Raw genomic sequence first — 24898 nt, 5'->3', positions numbered from 1 at the left:
AGAATAAACTCAAATCATAAGCCATCCTGTGGTTTTAGTAAACTTCAACTAGCTAGCACTCCAATTGGTTTTCCAGGATTACCTTTATTTGTTAATAGGATTATCTTAAGATCTAAATTTATTTTTCATATAATTTGACAGAAAAAATAGACTTGTAGAAATCTTTCTTAGTATGTTGGTAAGGAAGCCTTCAATAATACATTTTTATTTTGTCAGAAGTTGTCATCTAGTTATTATTTTGTAGCACTATTCAAGGGAGTTGAAGATTACTGATATAAAAAAAAATCATACATAATCCAGAAGTCTTCCTTTGGAAGGGAAAAACAAAATTCAGAACTAAATTAAATTCAAATACTTTATACTGTCCCAAATGATTCTTAATCACTTATAAATGCTTAGATCTGGCTTAGAGCCATCTGTATCTCAGACTGAGAGATCCCATTATTTGAAGGAAGTGCAGTGAGCAGAGCAAACTAAACAGCACACAAAGGTGGTGACAAATAATAAAATCCTAATAGAGGAGTTTAGCTTCTCCTATACCTGGGTGTCAGGCCTCCTAATGGTGGTATTTTTTTTATTTTATGTTTATAGGTTTTTTAAAAAGAGGGGAAGGGAGAAGGAGAGAGAGATAGAAACATTGGTGAGAGAGAAACAACATCGATTACCTGCCTCGTACATGGTCCCTGCTGGGAATCGAGCCTGGGCATGTGCCCTGACTAGGAATCAAGCTGGTGACCTCTTGGTGCATAGTCCCACATTCAACCACTGAGCCACACTGACCAGGCACTACTGGTGGTTATGCAAGCAAACCTATGCTGCCTTTCAAGTGTTCACTTTTCTCTCTTGCTCTTTTCTTTTTTTTTTAACTTTTAATTATATTTTAATTTTTTTAAATACTTTATTGCTTGAAGTATTACATAAGTCTCATTTTCTTGCTTTTTTCTAAGTTAAATAAAAATAAGTTTGAACATCATCTAAAATATTTACAAACATGGCTATATTATTTATTTGTGTAGAATGGTATTCTTTTTTATAATTTTAGAGAATGAAACAAACTGTCTTCCATTTAAAAATAATAATAGTCACTACCATTTTCTTAGTGCCAACTTTGTCCTTTGACTTCACTATCTTTATTGAGTCATGGAGACAGATATTGTCCCTCTTTTGTAGATGAGAATACTGAGGCCCAGAGAATCTAAGTAGCTGAGAATGAGAGAGAAGTGAACCCAGCCCTTCAGACCTTGGTGCCCCTAACAGCGCACTTCACTTCTTTTGTCAGAAGAAGGAATTGATGCAATTTTAATTAATATAACTAAATAATACAGTATTCCTCAAAGATCAACTGCACATTACTTAAATATAAAAAAGGAGAATCCTAACTATCTTTAAATGTGTCTGTTAAGAAGTTACTTTTTCTGGCCTGGCCAGTGTAGCTCAGTGATTGAGCATGGACCTATGAAGGAGGTCAAGGTTTAATTCTTGGTCAGGGCACATGCCTGCGTTGTGGGCTCAGTCCCCAGTAGGAGGCAGGCAGGAGGCAGCCGATCAATGATTCTCTCTCATTATTGATGTTTCTTTCTTTTTTTTTTTTTTTTTTAATTTCAGAGAGGAAGGGAGAGGAGAGAGAGATAGGAACATCAATGATGAGAGAGAATCATTGATCAGCTGCCCCTGCATGCCCCCTTCTGGGGATTGAGCCTGCAACCTGGGCATGTGCACCTGACCAAAATCAAACCCGGGACCCTTTAGTCTGCAGGCTAATGCTCTATCTACTGAGCCAAACTGGCCAGGGCTCATTATTAATGTTTCTATCTCTCTCTCCCTCTCCCTTTCTCTCTAAATATAAATAAAAATATAGTTTTTAAAAATTTAATTTTTCTTGTGAAATCACTAGTTTCTTACCTGTGAATGTCATAAACTGTCACCAGGTAATAAGTAATTAAATGTATTGTTCCCCTACTCTGTGCCAGGCTTATAAGAAGCTGTCTTAATGTATTAATTTGTTTAATTAACATTATTATTTTATCTGTACAATTACCATCTTACCAATGTAGAAACTCAAGAACAAAAAGGTTCAGTAATTTGTTTAAAGTTATATTGCTAGAGGCAGACTTGGGATTTAAATATTTTATTTTTACTCAGTCTAAAATTTTAGCTACTATGCCAAATTACCTCTTTAAACAATGTTTTCCATAGTGTGGTTAACCTTAGTAAAGAGAATTTAATAGCACATATTCACAGCAATATTACTTCAAACCTCAAAGACAGAAATATTTATTAAAACCACCTTCTTATAAGATACTAGATGCCCACTGCATGATTGAATCATGCACGTGTAGGGTCCCCTACACGCTTTTGCTTTCGATTGCTGGGGAGCTGGGTGCTTGTCCGTGGTGCACCAGGCCTTTCAGAAGCCTCTGGCTGGTGGAGGCTTCTGAAAGGCCTAGTGCCGGAGCAGACAGGCACCCAGCTCCCCCGCTTTTGATGGACTGTGGCGGGACGTGAGCTCGCTGCCCCAGAGGCCCCTTCTGTTCTGCAGCACAGCCATGGCACAGATGCTGGTCCAATCGGCTACCCCAGCCACCCTGAGTCCCGACCCCTGTGCCTCCCGCTGGCCCAATCGTGGGCTTAGCGGAGTGATGGTAATTTACATATTACCATTTTATTAGGTAAGATAGTTAGAAAACTCATTTACTTACAGTTAATTGTACTTTATACTTAGTTTAATAGATAGATTGAGCTATCACACATCAATAGATTGTGAGTCATTTATTGGGCAATGGGAGCCCACCATTATTTTGCCATCATTATTTTTGCTCATTTTTAAATTGGTTAAGTGACTATTTTTATAGCGAGGGAGGGCCACTCTGTTAGCAATTTGAAGTAAATATTAATGGGAGCAAAACAGAAAGAAGATAAGACATTTAGAATTTTATTGCAGTAATTCTGGAGAAAGATGTTCAGATACTGAAAGTTAAATTGAAAAGATGTGCGAACGAAAAATTGGTAGCTAACTGGGATGAAGAAGGGGGTCTATGGAGGATGATCTTTACTGCCTGGTTGGATGAAGAGGTCCTTAATCCAGGTAGGGAATACAGAAAGTTAATGAGGTTGGGGCTGGAAACAAGGACATCTGATTGGTATATTTCGAGTTGTAAGTATCTAATATCTAGTAGGCTCTTTTAAAATTGCATCTTTTGACCACAGGATTTCTGTCAGGCACAATGTCTTACCTTAGGATTCTCAAGGAATACAACTGTGGGTGACAATTAACAAGACCTCAATAAATACTATGATTACTGGGATTCAGGGAAAGATCTAGAGCACAGGCTTTTGGAAATCATGGTGGTCAGGGACAAATATAAGAAGTAGGCTATTGCCCTAGCCGAGTGGCTCAGTTGGTTGGAGCATTATCAGTTCACCGGAAGGGTGTGGGTTTGATCTGATCCCCAATCGAGGCTCCTATGGTAGGCAACCAATGAATGTTTCTTTCTCTCTCTCCCTCCATCTCTCTATGCATGTCCTTGGGTGAGGATTTAAAAAAAAAAAATTAAGTGAAAGATGTCCTGTAGGACACAGAGGACTTACCAGTTTTCTGCAGGGAGATGATATGAAGATTTCAAAGGAGTTGGAGAATGAATGACAGTGTAGAGAAGGAAGCAAAGTGTGTGCTATAAAGGACCATTTGTGAGGGAGAAAAGCACTCAGAACCCCGCAAATGTGGGCAAAAATGTGTATAAGATGATAAAATAGAAGATCAGGATACAAAATTACACACACAGGATACAAAAATGATTATTTATATTTATATGCACATGTGTTACATATACAAATAATTATAAGGAAATATGCTATAATGTGAATAGAAGACAATAGCTTCTGGATAACATGATTATGGGTAACTTATTCCTGGTTTAAAAATAATTTTCTATAACTTACTGGTATTCTATAAAGGGGCACAGATTCCATACTCAAATGAGGTGTGAGAACAAGAAGTGGAAAGAAGTATTTGACTCTGCATCCCTTAACTACCAACCCCAAGGACCTTTCACTCCCTAAATGATTCTATTGTCACTCATTAAGGTTAATGTAAGAAAATATAGCACTGGGAGGCATCACCCAAACACATTGATTTCTGAGAGGTAACGGCCGCAGACCTGGCCTGAAGCAATTTGATAGGAGACTGCATTTTTTGTTTAAAGTTCTATTCAGCGCAAGAGGTGAAGCACCTGACCATTGGTGTCAAAATAGCATCTGGGCCATGGTTACTAATGAAAGGCCATCTACACGTGTGCTTCAAGTAGAAAGCATAATATGCCATGCATCATTTATTAAAGTTCACATGTCGAAACCAGCAATATTATAGCTCTTAGTATCATCTTTCATCTGTGACTAGTAAGACAAAAGTGGAATTATTAGGCTGGAAGAGACCTTGCAAGATTATTTACCCCATTGCTTGATCTGTAGGAGAACCAAAGAAGTATTGTATACACTAGTCAACCAGTCAACCAAGATTTATTGTGCATTCACAGGTGCATAGCCTTGTATAGACTCTGGCTCTCAATACCATCAGAGTCCTGTTTTCCCAAGGATTTGAGTCATTTTAAAGAGGAGCCAACAAAGGTTCAGAAGAAATACCCTGTTTATTTAGTACAAAAAAATAGCATCCCTCCTATACAGCATTCGTTGTGTACAGTGGTAGGAATTAATGGTGAATAAAACACAGCACATTCGACAAGAAGTTCACAATCACTGGCAACCCCAACCCCCTCACCCCACTTCATACCTAGACTTATCGTCATAGTCACTCGGCACCAGCCACAACTGTTGCCCAGTCTGGATGACGGCTCTTAAACATCTGAAACGTATCATATGTTCCTTGGAAAGTTAACAAGAACACATATTACATATGGCAACAGCTTATGACGTTTGAGAGAGATTAGATATGTTGTTTTAATTCCAAAGTATGCAAATATGTCTTTGTGGGAAAGCGAAATGCGAAGTGACTAATGCAGCTAATTCAAACTACAACCTACATCTAAAGGGGGAAGGAGGTCCCTACTGTTGTTCTCCAACTAGTTCTCCAAACATCCAGATCTCATCTCAACCTCAGACCCGCATGTGCTAGGGAGCCATAGTACTGACGGTGCTGTGGCTAGGATCTAGCCAGCTGCTGTGTTAAAAACAGTCTGCGTTCCAGGGTTTCTGGTTCAGAGATCAGTTGGAATGTACACATCGCCCTCACTCCGCCGCCTTCCTCACAACTGCAGAAGAGAAGGGCTAAAGAATTCAGCCTTGACAATTGGCTTCTAGAAGATGTATATATTGTATGCTTGACTAAGCATAGATTAGAGGTGCTGGTCAAACCAGGATTGAACACAAGTAAAGCGTTTGAGGGTTTTATGCAGTAATCTGACCTGAACTCCAAACTTCAGGAATATGAAGCATGACTTTTTGATGTGTCCTACAGGCATCACATTATGTATGAGGATATAAAGATACAATGCTGGTGATTTATTAATGGGCCAGACTATAGAATCATAAATCAACGAGAGGGTTCACATTAGCCATAGAGGTTTGATCTACTTATGAAGAGGGAGTGAGTGTCAGCATTTACCAGGCAGTGAAAACCTTTATGAGAGAATCCTGGCTCGCCATGCTGTCCTATATTAAACTGCAATTAAACATTGCCTAGCAACAGTTTGTCTTCTGAGTAGATTTAATGGGTTATGAGCTAGAGAGCTAAAGTCTCACTCTGCACACATGACCTTTCTAAGATGGTTTAGACAGATATAAGTGGACACTGTGAAACTCCTCTGTCCAGATACCTGCTTCAGGACCAAGACACCCATCTCCCACCAGCTGTGGATATTGGCTTCAGAGGGAGCACAGGTGCACAGCGCTCTGGGAATTGCTCTCAGCTGTGGACAACTGCTTTGTTGGAGGTTACACTCCTTCCAAGAGGGCAGCCCATGGCCAGTGATTGACTGATGATGGAGATGTAAGGCTTGAGCTCCTTTGCTGCAGTTTGAGACAATTCTTAAAGGTCAGTCAGTTCCAAAGCTTTTTTGTGGACTCAACTGCAACCATATTGAATGTCAACCTCACCCATTCCAGCCTCTACACTATGGTATAGAGCAGTTCTCCTGTGTGCACTGCAGGCAATAAAACTCTGCATGCCATTCCCCATAGAATATAGATCTACATAAACATTTACTAAGCTGCAAAGTTTCCTCATCATATGAAGAAATTCTAGTCAATTGTGTCTCAATCTTTTTCTTCTTACCTTTGTTTTGTGTTGTTTTGTTTAACAGCATGCATTGTAAAGTGGTTTCAATGCATTGAGCTCCTATGAGCTCAAGTTAAAGCCACCTCTTCCTTCAAATTCAGCTCTCCGTGCAATTCTTAAATTGGTGTAAGCTGTCACTGATATTGAAGCTGCATTGTTATCTGGCAATGGATCTTATCAGCACTTATTTTGTTCATACATTATGTTGAATAAATTGCACCTTATCACATTGGCTCATGGCAAAATAGAAAAATTAAACAGCCCAGTAGCAGGATAACATTTATCAGGTTATTTTCACTATGAGTTAAATGACTTCTACAGCATAATCCAATTTCTGTTTTCAGTAGCTTTGGGAAGCATCAAGGTGCCTGCGGTGTTTGTGAATGGACTGTCAGTGTGGTGCACTGATTCTAAAATATATAATGCCCAGATATCAATTTTGTACATGTTTCTTGGATCAAATCAAGCTATTAAGAAGTGTGTTTTCTCTAGAGTTAGCTGTAAGAGTCATTACTGGGTAGCTCATCTCTAATAACACTTGAGGAGAAAGGAGTTGTCTAAATGATCATTGTTTAAAGATCCTTGTTACACTAGGGGAACATATGTGTAGTCTATATTACAAAACTCTTTGCAGCATCCCATTGGAAGAACTAAGATGTAGAGATGGTGGAGATGGAAACAACCTGTCCTAGGAGACCCATCATGTAGATTGAACATGTAAAGGGACTTCTCTAACTTAACTTTACTCCTCTGCAATCTCATATTAGCAGAACCCCCTCCCCTAATATGCCTTTAAATAGTATACTTGTAAATTGATATGGAGAATATATACAAAAGCATGCAACAAATTGTCTGCTCTTGTTCCATTCCCCTTTGTGAACATTGAATTTGAAGGTCAGGTATGAGTTATTTTTATAATTCTAATATTAACCCAGTAATTGAGTTGTTTAAAATAGTTTCTGAATATACCACTAATTGTCGGAGTGAGGACAGGTAAGTCATCTTACTTCATCCTGGGACTAATTTGTTCACTTTTGAAACTGGAAAATTAATGACAAACTATAAGTATCATATCTCCTCCATCTAGAACATAATATATAGAAATAAATACTATAGCAAATGCAAATCTAACTTTAAAATTATTAGTCAGAAACCAAAGCTGTATTGATAAAATAGCATGAGGTTTTTATATTAATGCCATGTTTAACCTTATAAATAAATAGTGCAATTTAGTGTAATAAAAATGTATAGTTCAGGTTTAATAAAATTTCTTAGCTTCCAGGGGACATGAACACCACCCCTATTAATGTACAGTTATTAGAGTATTCACAGTTAACAGGAGGTTTTTCTCTTGGGCTATTCAAAACTAAAGTCCCCATGTGACCTTATATAGTGAAAACAAGATTGTTAAGACATTAAGATTTAGGGTTGTTTGTTGCCACAGTAAAAGTTGAAAAATGCAGATGTTTACTGCTGTACAGATAAAGTTGAAGTTCAGATGGACCCCCACAAAACCAAGGTCTTGGGACAGCCCTTTAGTCAGATAGACTCATGAACATTGCTGAAAATGATACCGACGGAGAGGAGTTCATGTTGTAGTGCAAAGAGGCGAATTTAATAAGCACATTATTTTATATTGGCTAAGATAATAAATGCTATGGATAAAATATAACAGAGACAGGAAATCAAATGCAAATTGATGGGGAAGATGAAATTTAAAATAGAGCGTTTGAGAAAAATCTTTACTGGGAAGGTGACATTTGACTAAATACATTTAGAAGGCAAGGAATTAGGCCATGAGTTTGTGTGGGTGAATGGTGTTTTAAGCACAGAAAACCAAAAGTAAAATTGCCCTGAGGTGGGAGCATGTCTTTGTATTTAATGAAAATGAAGGGAACCTCTGAGTTTAGAATAGAATGGAAGATGAGAAATGTGTTGGAATCACCTGGAGCATTTGTTAAAATGCAGCTTTTTTTTTCAGCTCCCAAAGATTCTTCTTCTGTATGTCTGAGGTACAGAATAAAGTTGCATTTCTGGCAAGGTCCCCGGGGATGCTGATGCTGTTCCTCTAAGGAGCACATCTAGGGAAGTATAGTTCTAGGACTTTGTCGATAGTGAGGTGAGAAGGACTTTGGTGTTTACTCTAAGTGAGACCAAGAATCACTGGAAAGTTTACAGCAGAGAAAAGACATTATCTGATTAACAGGATGATTGTGGTTATGTTCAGAATAAGCAAGAAGGTGGTGAAAGTGGCAGCAAGAAGACTAGCAAGTATTGAAATTGGCCTTAGGTATAAAGAAAAGCTATCCCTTTAGTTTAACAAGAGGGAAGGAGGTTATTGATGCAGGTAGCAACACCTTGAGAGCTTACATTTAATGACCTTAATATCCTATGGCAAGACCGTCCAACTTTGCTGAATGGAAAAAGTGAGAAGGGGCATTGGAGACTTTTGTGAGGATAGCAAAAATGATCAATGCAGAGAGTAGGAGAACTAATTGACTGAAGAAATATTATGATTATTCCACGGCATCCTTACATAAACAAGTGAGGTTGTGACTTTGTATTTCTGGTTCAGAGATATTAAATGATACAGCGTGTTTATGCATGCTATACTAAAACTAGAACCATTCCCAGCACTTCGATATCCAAAATCCACACCCGATGCAGCTTCCTTATTTTAAAAGGAGAATATCCTGGAAGTTAAGGATCCTTGAATTTTGATGAATACATAATTGCAGAATGACTGCATCAATATTTTATATATAATGCTAATATATTTTCCTTTTTTGCCAAATATTTAAAAATGGAAGTTCAGCAAAACATTAAGTAAAATAGAATCAAAATGTGTTACTAGGGTGTGTATACAATGTAGAATCAAAAAGTTTACTAAAACTAATGAATGATGATAATGATGATAATGGTGATGATGATGACCATGCAGCTGATGATATGGCAGCTAAGAATTCTGAGTTTTATTATGTGACAGGCACTATTCTAAGACTTTTTCTGTTTTAGTTCATCCTCTTCACAATATGATGAGCTTGTTATTAACATCCTTCCCATTTTACGGATGAGGGCACCTCAGCAGTTATTTGCTCAAAGTACATTGACAGCAGAAGGAGCGGGGAGAGGTGAACTCAGAAGTTCTGGCCAGAGGGTTGGGTCTGAGCTTCTTAAAAACTGTATCTCAGATGCATGTGAATATAATACAGCTAGAGGCCCAGCGCACGAAATCATGTGGGAGTAGGGTCCCTAGGCCTAGCCTGCCATCAGGGTCATGTCCAACGCCCCATGATGCCCCATGATGCCCCGCAGCATTCTCTGCCGCTGCCCCTGCCCCATGACGCCCTGTGATGTTCACTACTGCCACCCTGTGATGCTGTGAAGCTCGCCTCCGCTGCCCCGTGATGTTCTGTGAAGCTCCCTGCTGCCAACTCTCTGCTACGCTCTCCGCAGTTGCCCCATGAAGCTCCACAATGCTCCCCGCCCTGCAACACTCCGCAATGCTCCCTGCCGCAGCCCACTGCAGCCACCCCAAGATGCTCCCAACACTCCACGATGCTTGCCTCTGCCACTCTGCGACGCTCCACAACACTCCCTAATGCTCTCCACAGCTGCCCCGCAATGCTTTCCGCCCCAGGATGCTCTGCCAAGCTCCCCACTGGATGCTCACCACCGCTTGCAGCCCGCCACCTGCCAATGCTCAACAGTCCCCAGGCCCGCCCCACTGCCAGCCCCCATTTGCCGTGGTTCCCCATTTGCCATGCCGTGATCGGAGCCTGCGGGGATGGGGGGAGGGACCAAGAGTTGGTCAATGCATCTCACAGCGACTGGTTGAGTGGTCGTTCAGGTCGTTACGCTTATGGTCCTGGCCTTTTATTATATAGGATAATGAATTTAATCCTTTCCCACTTTATTAAAGTGAACTATGGGGAATGGCCCATACTGCTGCACAGTACGTACAACAGGAAGCTGTTTCTCTGCCTGTGCAGAAACCAAACTGTCCTAGGTATCTAGGCCACAAAAGCAGGAAGGAGAGGCCAGGGCAGTGTTCATGGATATGACTGGATGGGCGGGGAGAAAGAACAGCAAATACACTTTCTGGTGGAGTTTCTGGCACATTCTTTGAAAGAGACTGTACCATACTGACATGATTCTTTATACACCTCCAGAGAGCCACACTCATCAAACTTACTAGGGACAGCCACTTGGTTCTTTTTTCTTTGAAACGGGAAATTCAGAGAAAGAAGAATAAAATGTTAAATATATCTTCTTCTATTGAACAACTTGCAGCAAGTCATACTAAAATGTTTCCTGACAGCTTTACCCTACCCCTCCCAATTTTCCACCTAAAAAAAAAAAAAAAAGTTTAATTTTAGAGGATTAAAGACAGTGCATAAAATAATTATTCAATTACTTTTTTAATAATAATTTCCCACAATTTTAGAGTTCTTAAAAGGAAGAAAACAACAAACATGGATAGGAGAGTTCCTCCCATTAAAATGGCCACTCTACCACTTTTATCTCCTGGTAAATAAATTATATTTGTGATGAACATTTAGGAGGTCACTGAAGTTAAAAGGCCTACTATTCCCTACAGAATTTAAATCATTGAGGCTTTTGGCCACATTTATCACTTGTAAAAAGAATTTCATTGACCAGGAATGCATTTACAAAGTGTCTAAGTAGTGTCTGCCTGTGATTTTCATTTACATGACAATGATCCTTTCCACCCTTTTCTTACAACTTTCCCTTCAAACCCTATGATGTTTATTGGTTCATTATTTGTAAAATAGTAAAACCTCATCTGAAAAAAAAAAAAAGTGGGTTGTGTCTTTAATTTAAAAACTGCCTCAGGGCCCTATGGGGTATATTAAATCTGTCTCTTTGCCGTATATCTTGATGTACATTTTACTTGAAACCAGGTGTTTTGTATATTGAACTTTTTAACACTGCAGGGAGGTAAGTATTCACAGCTGGAGTTTTATGCTTCGCACATTTTCATGTTTGAGAACAAGAAGCAACCCCTAGGAAAAACTCCTCCAGCATGAAGAGAGGCCAAACAAAGCGCTTCTGTATCTGGTGGCAGGACATGGATATGATGAAGTCACAGATATGGGACCTGAATGCAAAATAGATGCCAGTGAAACCAAGACAAAAAGTTTCAAGGAATCCAAGTGCACAGGTTCTCAGATCAATCACAAGCGATGAGGTTGTCAAGGCACAGAAAGGCTGAAAAGCAGCATCAAAGCCATGAACGAGAGGGGAGAAGCTTTTGTTTGGCCAGCTTTTGTCTTCAGAAGCAACATTGGAAGCCAGCTCACATCCACTGAAAGGCCGAGTTAATCTATTTCTAGTGAACATTGTTCGGCTGTGTGTAGTTAGCCCAAAATCATTAAAGGAAAATAACTAGGTTGGCATGACCGAAGAAGGCATTGATTTTCCTGTGGGGTCCATTTGTATGAGTTGAATTTTTTGCATATGTTATTGTCCGCATGAGAAGGAAAGGTGACTGACCTCACCAAACAAATGCACACAGCAGCAGTGCTTCTGAGCCTGGAAAATAAACGTTGTGTTTGTAGATCAGGACGTAAGATGGTTTATTAAAATTAAAAGCATCATGTTTCTAATTCATCCTCTTCTGGATTCAGTTTATCCTCTGAAGTCTTCTTAAAAATCCAACAATAAAAAAAGCACTTTTCCACTATCTGGTTAGCCTTTTCAGAGAAATTTGTCACAGTATTGTAGTGAGCTTTTTGTTTTTATGTGTCGGGTGGGAAGAGATTTGGGGACGGGGGAGGGTAAGTGGAGAAGGGAGAAGGGAAGGACTAGGGAGTCTGAGATGCTGAGGGTCTTTGTCACTTATTAGTATGTGGTTTGATGGCCCACAGCCCACAGGATTGTTTCATTTTATCTCAAATGGTTATAGACCAACCACTCCTCTTTGCAAATGCAAGGATCCTGCGCATTTGGTAAAATGCCGATTGCTTTTAAGATTTTTATCCTTTGGAGGGAGACACCTCTGGTGGGTACAAACTCTGCCATCTTTAGCGCAAGCTAAATGAAGGCCCCTCTTTGCATGTGCAATGGTTTCTAAAACCTCAAAGCCTCACTCTCTTGTTATGATGGCTAAGCATTCAATTCTGTGCAGCTCCAACAGTAGGCACCATGGGTTTTAATACAAGAAGATAATAAAAACCTTAAACTTTTTTTTTAAATGACACCAAGAATGCAAAATAAAGGAGAGTTTATTGATGGATGTCCCTACTGAATGAAAACGTAATAGTTACTCACATAAGTAACATGACCTGAGGAAGGAAAAAAAAAAAGAAGTTGTGTTTTTAGAATCTTTCTCACAGATGAGTTTTTGATGGTTTGAACTTTTTTTCTTCACATTTTTTTGTTACTGATTCTCTGAATATGCTTTTTCTTTCATGATTTTGGGTGGCATAAGTTATTTTGATGGAAAACCAAATGTGGTGTTTTATTTGGACGCATAGAGCAGGGAATCTGCCATTCTCTGGATTTTAAGGACACAGAATTGCTCTATGCAAGTGATAGAATGTCATTTCCTGTGGTGATGAGCACTTTAGAATAAGTAACTACTTGCAGTGACTTCTTAAGGAACATAAGTGAGAGTTATGAGGACATTTAGTGAAAGCTGTGTGAGCTGTTACCCAACCAATGACACTCTTCAACTAATGGCATTTTCTGTGCAATGAGCTTCTTCTGGGTTCCTCCCTTACCCCCATTAATCCTCTCCCTCACCACCTCTGCCAGGATACAATCATACAATCAAGTGAAATTAAGCTTTTGTCAGGGACATATTGGAAAACAAGGGAATTCTAGTTTTCAGGAGATGGGCTGAGTGACACAGAAGGTAAAAAGGTGACCCTGCTGTAATGTTAAGGACAAGTACTTCTTAGCCAGCCAGTGCACAAATCAGGCCCAGGGAAAACCTGGGGCATTAGAAGCAGTAGCAGGTGGGCAGAGTCCCCTTTGTCCACAAAAATCTATGTCAGTGCACAGAGGACCAACGGAGCCAGAACAGAATGCAGGAGAGAGACCTTGCTCTTGGGCCATGGGGCTCTAAAGGTACACACTTAGGGAAGCACCGGCCTTCCCCTCACTGCTATGGTTAGGAACCAGGACACAACAGCAGGGTGACATGGCAGAACCTTTCACTGGCTCCATGTGGCAGCTCTGTGTTCACACTTAGGGTAAATGCAGCACTTCTATGGGCATATACTATGGAGCAGATGTCCACCTTGTGCAATTGCAACTGTATGATGTGGTGAGCTACATGGAAAAATTGGACACATCAACATTGATGGATCAGAAAACATTAGAATTGTCTGTGGACTACTGGATGAAGGTAAGGTTGGGGTCAAAGGTGTCTATGACTTTTGAACAAAAATCTGGCTGAACTTTCCAAGAAGCATTTATTGTTGCTAATGTCCTCTGTTCAAAACTTCCAATATAATCAGCCCTACCAATCACTTTCAACCAATAAAAATTCCTTCCTATACTGATGTCTTCTATGTTGAAGTCTTTTCCCCACATATCTCACATGTATGGGTGATTCCAATATGTGTTCTCAAAAGCTAAACTTATAAATATTATCTGAAAATAAAATGTATATTTTGACATGTTTTTATATAATTATATGATATAATTCTAGACATATATATCCATCATATATAAGCAATTATATATATATATACATATATATATATAAAACATTATATAGTATATGCCTGTATATGCATAGTTGAAAGCTACATTTTGAAAATAATGCTCTATTGTTCAATAAACAAGTGGGTATCTATTTCTCTATCTATCTAATCATATTTTTGTGATGTTAGCCATCTCCTCTAAGTTTAATTGACTTTCCCATGCCCACTTAATATTTCAAAATCCAGTTAATGAATTCACTGGAAATGTCTGACTCTTAGTATCACTGAGGCCTTGGGAATTGAAAAGTTTCATTTTTGTATGCAGCATATCACCTCTGGTAAATTGTTATGACTAAAAATCAACGATTTTTAATCTATAACAACATGGCATCTCTTGGGGAGGGGGAGCTTACGAAGGACTCCGATGTACATATGTTTACAATGATGATGATCCTGCATGGGAATCTTAAAAGAAGGCTGCTTATTTACAGTGTATATAATGAGCTTTCTGTCCTGGAGCTCGGCTCTTTGGACAACCCCAAACAAAGAAAGTGTGTATTAGAAGAGCTCTTCAACTTTCACCATGAAGTGGGCTCTCTCCAAACTCTAGAAGGAGACTGAGGCCTTGACTGCGTAAGTGGTTCAGACAGAGTTCATGATGAAAGGATGAAAGGGATGGAGAGAGAGTCCTGTTTTAAAAACAGCATGTTATAATGCATTGAGGTTTTGTGGTGTTTTTTTTTAACACTTGCACGAGGCCAACATTTTATTTTTAGTATTGTAGGCAAACATCATTAGTGACTAGGGGAAATACAACATTTTACATAGTATTTAATAAAAGCATTTGCCTCTTAAAAAGAATCAATGTTGTCATCAAATAAATGTACCTAAAGCAGTCAGAGGACAAATGTTGCCTGAAATGTTATCTAACAGTGGGAAGAAATGGTGCTCAAATAGAAAATTTCTAGAGAGAAATATAAGCATATTTTTGCTTCCTCATTTTAAATGTCTTTTTTAATGGAAATATAAAATCAAAGCTTTATTGGAAGTTCCTATGTTTATGAAAAAATATTATGTTGAATGGCACTTATAAAATAAACATACAGATATAAATTTAATCCAGGTAATTGAGAGAGCAAGCTTTTTCTTATCCAAAAGTGCCCAATCATAGATGCTAATTTTGTTGTGCCATTTGTTGGTTTGTAAATAACTGATTATTGTCTCATGTTGACCAAAGCTATATGTGGAAAGCAAAGAATGCACATATTTTAAGTAAGGTATCTTCAGTTGTATATTCATTATTTATATTTCGTTAAGCATTGACATTCTCCAAAAAAGTTGATAACCAGGAAAAGTCTATCATGATTTATACAACAGGTAGGAATTCACATTAGGAGAATATCTAACACAAGCATGTCAAATTCAAAGGCTAACAAGGGCCAAATAAACAAGGTTTAAGTTTATGTGAGCCGCAAAAACACAAAAGCTTCAATTTTCATAGAAACGTAGGCTTATTTCGATAGTGACATGCTGAATACAAAGGGCTAAAATGAGTAATCATTAACATAAAATAACAGAACATTTTAATAAAAATTAATATTTTTTCTTGAACATTAACTTACCAGACACTGCATAACTGCACAAATTAATAAGCATAACACAAATAAACCTGTTTTTTTGTTCTCTGAAAGCAAAATATTTCCTGTTGTGCACACCAAACAAGTCAGTACAGACTAATGACGTGACAATCGGCTGCTGAAATATTCGCTGCTAGTATTAGTGGGGAGAAATGGTGCTCCTGCATGTAAGGCGCATAACGGAAATGAATGCAACACAATTATAGTAATCAGCCATTATCGGATATTGTAGTTCCTTGTTAATAATGATGTATAATATAGTATTTTATAAACATTAAGTTACAAAATTTTTATTAAAATGTTTCTTATGTACCGTTATATTGGCTGGGCCACAAAAATATTCACTGTGAGCACCATGGGGCCATGAGTTTGACATGCTTGATCTAATAGGAGGCAGAAACTGCTGTAGCATTTAACTTAATCTATCAAGATGATTTCTTTTTTTTTTTGCTTTATTTCCCCCAGTTGTTGAGGAGAACATTTTGAGGGCATGATGTTTCTGTTTCTGTGGGTGTTTGCATTGTTTAATTTACTGAATCTATGACTTAGATTGTAAAACTGAGCTATGAGAATCTAGGTTTACTTCCTAGGGGAGTGAGGTGTTAATAAAGTGAAACAGGACAAGAGTGGAGTTGGTAAACTGGAGAGTAGGCTCTCAGTGATGAATCACATATGCTCTTCCAAAGAACTCAGAGCAGGGATGGAACCCAGTATCCTGTGGAGTTCTGAGATGTTTCTCAGGGCCTTTTGCATACACATATATCTGAGGAGCTGCCACTGAACTATGTAGCTGCAGAGAAATTGGACATCGAGGTGATGTTTTGGTTCCCACTCACACTTTAATCAGATAATTCCTCTATTAACAGCTTTATCTTTGGGGTTTCACCTAAGACTTTTTCTGAAGGCTCTGAGAATAACAGGGCTGCTAACCCTTTTACTAGTGGGGGACAAACTTTGCCAGTCCAGAACATTTGCCAATTAAGAACACTAAGAGGTGGTTCCTGGATCAGACAAGGAAGATGAGGTGGCTGGAGAGCAAACAAATATATAATCCTCTCTCCTATACGCATTGCTGTAAATGTTCCAACTGAGTCATTGGTCTCACATGGACCCATGAATTTTACAATACTTGTTATTATGGTAAAATATATGTAACATAAAATTTACCATTTTAACCACGTTAAGCATATAGCTCTGTGGCATTAGTACATTCACAGTGTTGTACAATCATCACCATTAGAACTTTTTCATCTTTCCAAACTGAAGCTCTAGACACATTCAATATTAACTTCCCATTTTCTCCTTCCCCCAGCACTTGGGAACTATTCTTCTACTCCGCCTCACTGAATGTCACTCCTCTAGGTGCCTTACATAAGTTTTATCATAGTTACCTATCCCTTTGTGAATGTCTTATTTCACTTATAATTTTCTTCCTTTTCAAGGCTGAATAATATTCAATTGCATAAGTATATCATATTTAGTTTTTCCATTCATTATTGTGAATAAAGATGCTGTAAACACAGGTATAAAAATATCTATTGAAGTACTTGATTTCTATTATGTGGGGTGTATACCAGAAGTGGAGTTGCTGGATCATTTGGTACTTACCTTCCTAATTTTTTGAGGAACCACCATACTGTGTACTATAGTAGCTGCACCATTTTACATTCTCAATAGCAAGGCACAAGGTTTCCAATTTCCTCACATACTTACCAACAATTGATATTGTTTTATAATAGCAACGTACTGGGTGTAAAATGGTATCTTCTTATTTTTATTTGCATTTTCCTAATTATTAGTGATGTTTAGTATCTTTTTGTAACATTTACAGAATTATGTGTGTATAGAAAGAAACCCCAGAGAACATACTTGCCTAAGAACCTGCAGACCCAAGGGGTGGCTCTGGTGGGTTCTAGTTCTGGTTCTGTGAAGTGTTGGTTAAAATTTTAAACCTATTTGAATCTTAAAATTATTAGGTTGGCTACATTTTCATTGCTAACAAGTGTTCTGGAGCACTAATACTGTTCTATTCTTGCTTTCTTGAAAGGTAGAAATATAGTTTACTATAAAGAAGACCTGGTATTGACACATATCTGCTTTACACACTCCTATCCTGCATTTTATATTTCTCTGTGAGATTTCTATCATATTACAACTCAATATTAATTTAAGCAATATTTAAAATTATCCCTATTACTATGTCACTTTTCTGTATTAAGGAAACTAATAATCAAAAGAGTAAACATTTTAGTGGAAAAATATACTCCTTTTATGGAGTCATAATTAAAGGGAAAATCAATTGAAATTTAAAATGTCATCACTAAATGACTATTATTTATCAAATGCATTATGATCTAAAGCTTTCTCTCCAATAAAAACAAAGTTCTAAAGGTAGCATAAGTAAGCTAGAGGATGATAAAACAGTATCTTGTTTTGGCAAGAAGACAGTTTTCTGAAACAAGGAAGGTTAGAAGTTAAGATATATTTAACTTACGTGTTCCCTGTCTTTATGTGAACTCCTTAGTACTATGTATGAGGCCTACATGGTTGTCGCTTTTCTGATATCTTTGGTCTAATTATATGTCACCTCAGAGGAGTAAGAAAATGTAGAAAATAAAAAAATAGATATGTATATTAAAAAATAATATGATCTGTGTTCATACTTTGTTTTGTATCCTTCCAATTTATATGCTCTGTTTTTCGGGGGGGGGAATGGTTGATTGTTTATTTGTTTGTTAAATAAATAAATCACTGTGACAATGCTATGCAGGTTGGGGTAGAGTTCTCTAGCTAGCACCTTCTTATCAGTACTTTGCCCTTAAAATCCTAGCTCCTTTGGCATCTGTGAGCTACTATGCTCAGAGAGGTCATCAACCCCTAGCTGTTCTTTCAGAGCTCAGAGAGGTCATCAACCCCTAGCTGTTCTTTCAGAGCTCAGAGAGGTCATCAACCCCTAGCTGTTAGTATGTTTTCTCTTACTTCAATATAGTTTAGATATTGCCTCCAAGCAAAAAGTTGAGATTATAGTTTACTCAATTATTTCCATTATCTTAAGTTTCAAAGTCCTACACTGACTATTGTCCAATGTCTAAAATTATTGTTTTATATATTTGTCCAATATCCTATTTGTTCAGAAGAGAAAAATAGCTTTCATGCCAATTACTCCTTTGGGGCAGTAATGAATATTCTGTGATTCCTTTAGATTGACTACTGGATATTGTTTTTCTTTAGTTCAATAAATTAATAGCTGCTGCTGTAACAACATACTTTCTTTTCTTAAAAATATTAATAGATCTTAATTTCCTTCCCTCTGAGGCTTTGTTTTTTTTTCCCCAATTTTTTATTTTATTTTGTATTCCCTTTATGACTACTTCTTACTTGTTTATAAGGCATGTCTACTTAAAAAAGGGGATATCTGTAATACTTACAACAATAAAGATAAATTAAAAAATAAAATCAATAAACATATCATCGGATGAGGATTAAAACAACAATAACAAAAAAACCTTACCTCTGAATACTGCAGTACATATATATATATATATTATATTTTTTTTATTTATTTTTTGTTCCTTTTTTTCCCACCAGACTTCTCCTCTTTCTTGAGTTTTCAGCATGGTTTTCTTTCCCCCTCATTCGATTTCATTGTAGACTTTATTGTTTATTTCATAGATCTTTTGGAAAAATGAGTATATATTCACATCCCTTATTTGCCTACTCAATGCATGGATTTTCCTTGGGACAATTCTGATGATCTAATTCAGGGGTCCTCAAACTTTTTAAACAGGGGGCCAGTTCACTGTCCCTCAGACCATTGGAGGGCCGGACTATAGTTTAAAATAAAAAACTATGAACAAATTCCTATGCACACTGCACATATCTTACTTTGAAGTAAAAAAACAAACGGGCAAAAACACCCGCATGTGGCCCACGGGCCATAGTTTGAGGACGCCTGATCTAATTCATCTTTGGAGTTCTAGAGCTAGACCAAAGTTCTCAGACTTAACTCTTCAGTCATCACCAGTATCTACCATAGGCATCTCCTATAAGATGGTAGTTTCTTCTAACTTCTAGGCTATCTGATATTTGAAACAAAGTTAAACTCCTATACACTAATTAAAATTTTTTTTCTAAACCTGTTTATAGATTGCCTGTAGGGAAACCCACTCTCTGCATAATGTATAATCTCTTAGTCGTTATTCCTATTCAATGCTGTAAGAGTAACAGTTGATTATTCAGGGAGACATACTTAAATTGGGGGACTGAAAGGCTGGGATGTAGAAAGCAAACTGCAATTTATGAAAATACATTAGAATATAGTTGCTCCAATTTCTAGTTTTTTAATTGTTGTTGTTTGGATCCTGAAAGATGGAAGACAAATTTTTCAGTTTTAGGCTTACATAATTAAATGTTATTAGTGATCCTCAAATTATGTTTTTTTTTTAAATCTCACTTCATGGCTTTTGTAGTCAATGAAGACTCATAGTCAGCATATTACACAGAAACCTTCTGGCTGGTCAGCATCTCTCTCATCATGACATGTATAAGACTTGACATGCTAATTGCAGATTTGAAGAAATTGCTGAGTATGTGCAGATCCAGTGTCTATAATTTAAAGTGCAAAATCTTCATTAACTGGTTATTTTTATTCTCACTAGCTGCCACCACACAGATCAAAAGTTGGAACTTAGAGCACCCATTGTGAAAATCCCTCCTGCCGTTTCTTATAAATACCTGGAAGTGAGTTTTCTCTCTTTGCTTCTGTGGTATTTTGACCATTATATAATTTCCTGTTAAATGCTACCTCAACAATTGTCTGCCAGTCTTTAGACACCCCTCATTTTATTTAATTTCTGTATGCACCACCACATTTCCCCCTTGAACGTAGAGAATGTTGATTTAGTTATTTAACTATTTTATAGCCATTTATATATGAACTAGGGACCCAGTGCATGAATTTGTGCACCTTCAAAGGAACTGTGGGCCACGAGGCTGTGGTGGGCACAGGGGCGGGTCTCAGCCCACCCAGCCCCTCCTGCTATGGCCCCTGGTCCCCTGTCTGCTGGCAGCCCCGCTCCCGTCATCGCCACTCCCACACGCTGACAGTGCTAGCCCTGCTTTCACCTGCTGATGGCACAGAGTGATTGGGGTTGGAGCCAACAGCGGGTGTGAGCAGCGGGTGTCAGCAGGTGAGAGCAGCGGCTCCAATGCCAGCGGTGGGTGTGAGAGCCAGTTGCTGGCTCCGATCGCCCTTCAGGAGCAGGGGAAAGTGGAGAAGCTCTGAGGGGCGATCGGGGCTGGCAGCCACCGCTCACACCCACTGATGGTGCCGAGCAATCGGGGCCAGTGCCAGGCGCCGGCAGCAGGTACGAGCGCCAGGCAGGACCGCAGTGTGTGGGAACAAAGAATTTTCAGTAACCAACAGAGGCTCTTCCCGATGGCAGTGAACAGTGCCCCGCCTTGGTCTGGCACCCTTGCTCACCTGCTCCAAAATCCCGCGATGGCCAACGCTCGCCATGTTCTATGCTCTGCTGCCTGCTGCTGATGCCCGCCATGTTCTACGTGTGCCCCCTGGTGGTCAGCCCCCTGGTTCTCTATTTAGAGTGAGCAAAAAAAGTACTAGGAATGCCAGATTATATAAAACTGTTTAAATATGAGTTTCTGCAAAACTTCCTGTGTGGTGACACACCTAACCCACCTCTGAGTAAATCTACAGGGCTGCAGACTGTATTCATCATTACCCTGGTGGTTTAACCCAATATGTCAAGCAGCTTGTCAGAGTTCTGTCATTTAAAGTAGAAATACTTCAAAAATTAAAAAAAAAAATAAGGCATGATTTCAATTTCCAAGGATTTTTACCTTTTATTTACCAGTGTGATTGCAACTGATTGAGTGAACAATAGTGATTAAATGGCAAAGCACACTTTGACCACTGGGCTAACAAGGCCAAGATCACAGGTTCAATCCCTGTATGAACTGGTTAGATTTATGTTGATTCATGTATTTAGAATACTCCCTAACCCCAAATAGCTCCAGGACAAATGCCATCCTACATAATAAAAGGGTAATATGCAAATTGACCCTAACAGCAGAAACGACCGGTTGCTAGCTATGACATGCATTGACCACCAGGGGCAGACACTCAATGAAGGACCTGTCCCCTGATGGTCAGTGCACTCCCACAGGGGAAGCTCTGCTCAGCCACAAGCCAGGCTGATGGCTGCAAGCTCAGTGGCAGTGGCAGGAGCCTCTCCCACCTCCTCCCACCTCCTCGGCAGCCCTGAGGATATCCGACTGACGGCTCAGGGGAGCGGGCCTAAGCCGTCAGTCAGATATCCCCCGAGGTCTCCCGGGCTGCCAGAGTGTGCAGACCAGGCTGAGAGACCCCTCCTAAGTGCACGAATTTTCATGCACCAGGCATCTAGTTGATTATAATGATGACAGGGCAAGAGGGTATATAGTCTAATGAGAAAAAATACATCACATCTAATAAGTGTCTTTTTAACATAAGCTCAATAACTTTATGTATACATTAAGAATATTATTGCATTAAAATCAACTAAGTAAGGTCTAGTTTGTACATGTATATAATACTATTTGTTTAAATCAGTTAAAACTCTTCTAGCACCCAACTCTCTCTAGTCATCATAATAGCGCATTGGGCTTTAATTAACAGCATAAAACCACCAAATACCAGGTAGGTGAATTGACTTCCAGAAATAACTCTTTAAAAGCTTGAGCCAGTCATAACATAAATTTTGTGATTCACTATCAGAGTAACTTGACTATACTTTGTGTCTTCCATCTAAAACAGCTTCTGAAAATAAAATGTAATTTTTAAAGAAATAAGGTACTAACTACATCTGATGCTATTTTGATTACAATATAATATTGTTAAATTGCCCCACGATAAAATAAATATGATAAAAATTTAGATAAAATATATAGATTTGAGGTTTTCTTCAGAGAGAACCTTTCCATAACAGCTGTTAATTAATTTGAATTCATTGAAATTCTATATAACATGTGTTTATCATTATTCATCAATATATATTGAACTGTGTGTTTGAGAAAGTAAGGTTTCCTAATCTGTTAAGGTATTTAAGTCTTGTACATCTCTTTAAGTCTTTTTCTAAAAGATTTATTGTAAAGGAGGCTTGATAAGTTGGTGACAAGTAAAAAAGCAGATGATTGGCAAGGCCTGGGGTGAAAATGAACAAGGTCTGAATGATGTATGGTTACACTGCCCTATCTCATTTTCACCTTCTAGAACTTGTTCCTGTTTGTGAACCGCTACTCGAAATGTATCTTGAGAAGAACATTTAAGCATAGTGAAAAACTTTCTGCCCCATGTAGGGGAAAGCATTTGCTCTGAAGAACATGTCAAGTGTTTCTTCAAACTTTTGACTGAAAAGAGTCAAATTGAATAAGAGACAATACTAAGTTTCTTATGCCAAATCAGTATGACCAGATCTGGTCATTTGGGCTCAAATCCTAGATGTATATATTTTTTTCAGCTTAGTTAAAACTCTAGGCACATCAATCATGTGATACATTTGAGTTGCCTCTATACATAGTATTTCAAAAAATTATAATTGGGGAAAATAAGGTAATTTAAATTGGCTGTCATTTAGTTCAACAAGCATCTGCTGGCTACTATTACCACCCAAAGCATCATATATTTTTGCACTGAGGATGCCATGTATTGTAGCATACCTTACTTAACACTGAGAAAAACAATGCTGCTGAACTGGTATATTATTAATTGTACGAAGCACTCTCAACTTTAGAGATACTATAATATGAACAAAAATGGTATGCTATTAAATTAAATAAATTGTTCAAAATATGCTCATTTGTCTTCATCTCCATGCAAACGACCTTAGTGCAAACCACCAGGCTGTCACATGAACTCTGTCTTTTAATAGATCTCCCTCAAATTGAGTTTTATCTCCTCTCTGACTCATTCCACCACAATTTATTCTTCTCCCAGCAATCTTGGTGATCGTTCCAAATTTTACATTTTAATATGGTAAGAACACTTCTGTAACTGCTCGTTGCTCTCATGATAACATCTTTAAAAAGGCAGAATATAGATATCAGATTTTCTCATGCTTCTTTGCAGAAATTGCTGAAGCACAAGCTTTCATACCATTAAACAAAATAAACTCTGCAAAATACATATATGATTTTCAGTTACTTTTAAAAATTTAAGCCAAGAGTTATTTGAGAAAACCTTTTTTCCTGGGAGGTTGTATATCTAAAATTGGCTACAGCAATACTTCTCAACTTAAGGCCTTTTTTCATGATCACCTTGAAACTCGCCATCAAGAGGGGGCTCTGGTTCTTCTCTTTTTAATCTTGGCAGCATCTGTCACTTACTTTGCACATGATATGGCAGAGGGGAATTTATGTTACTTCCATGGCTGGCTTTAGGGGATATGAAAATTTCTCTTTCACAAACAGGGGATGTTCCTTTGAAAGGCAGTTGTGATGCTGTGAGACAGCCCAAGCAGGCTTATGGAGGACAGGTCATGCCTGCCTTGCCTGTTGAGAGCTTTACCAAGCTTTCTGCAGGCAGCCAGGAGCGGCTGCCTGCCATGGAGTCAGGCCATTTTGAAAGCTCAGGTCATGAGCAGCCACCAGCTCAATGCAGCTGAGTAAAGGACCCTGGGAGAGACCACATGAAGCAGCAGAACTGTACAGCTGAGTGTTGCCTGGGCATAATACTGTGTTTGTTGTTGTGTTATTGTTGTTTTTAATCTTTATTAAGGTACTAGAGGCCCGATGCATGAAATTCCTGCAAGAGTAGGCCTTCGCAGCTGCGGCAGCTGCCTGGATCCCTCCTCAAAGCCACAACAGCGGCCTGGATCCCTTGATCACGTGGCTGCAGCCCAGCTTTGTCCAGAAGGTCATCCAGAAGGACGTCCAGTCTCATTAGTATATTATGGTTTTATTATTATAGATAATTGACATATAACATTGTGTAAGTTTAAGGTATATGTGTTGATTCAATATACTTATATATTTCAATACCACCTTTTAAACCAGTACATTTTGGGATAATTTCTTATGCAGTAACAGATAAAAGGTATTTTCTATTTGGAAATTTTAAATACGAGGTGACAAAGAATTTAACAGTGAGAATCAGCTTCATTACTATAAATTTTTACAGAATATTCATTAAAATAATATGGTAAAATACAAAACTGCTAGAGAAACAAATGGTACTTTTTAAAAACAATTCAAGCATTATGGCAATAACTTTTATGGTAATGTTGCAAGAAGTAATTCTG

The sequence above is a fragment of the Eptesicus fuscus genome, chromosome 8, assembly GCF_027574615.1.
Source record: "Eptesicus fuscus isolate TK198812 chromosome 8, DD_ASM_mEF_20220401, whole genome shotgun sequence".
Taxonomy (NCBI): Eukaryota; Metazoa; Chordata; class Mammalia; order Chiroptera; family Vespertilionidae; genus Eptesicus; species Eptesicus fuscus.
This window is presented reverse-complemented; position numbering follows the sequence as displayed.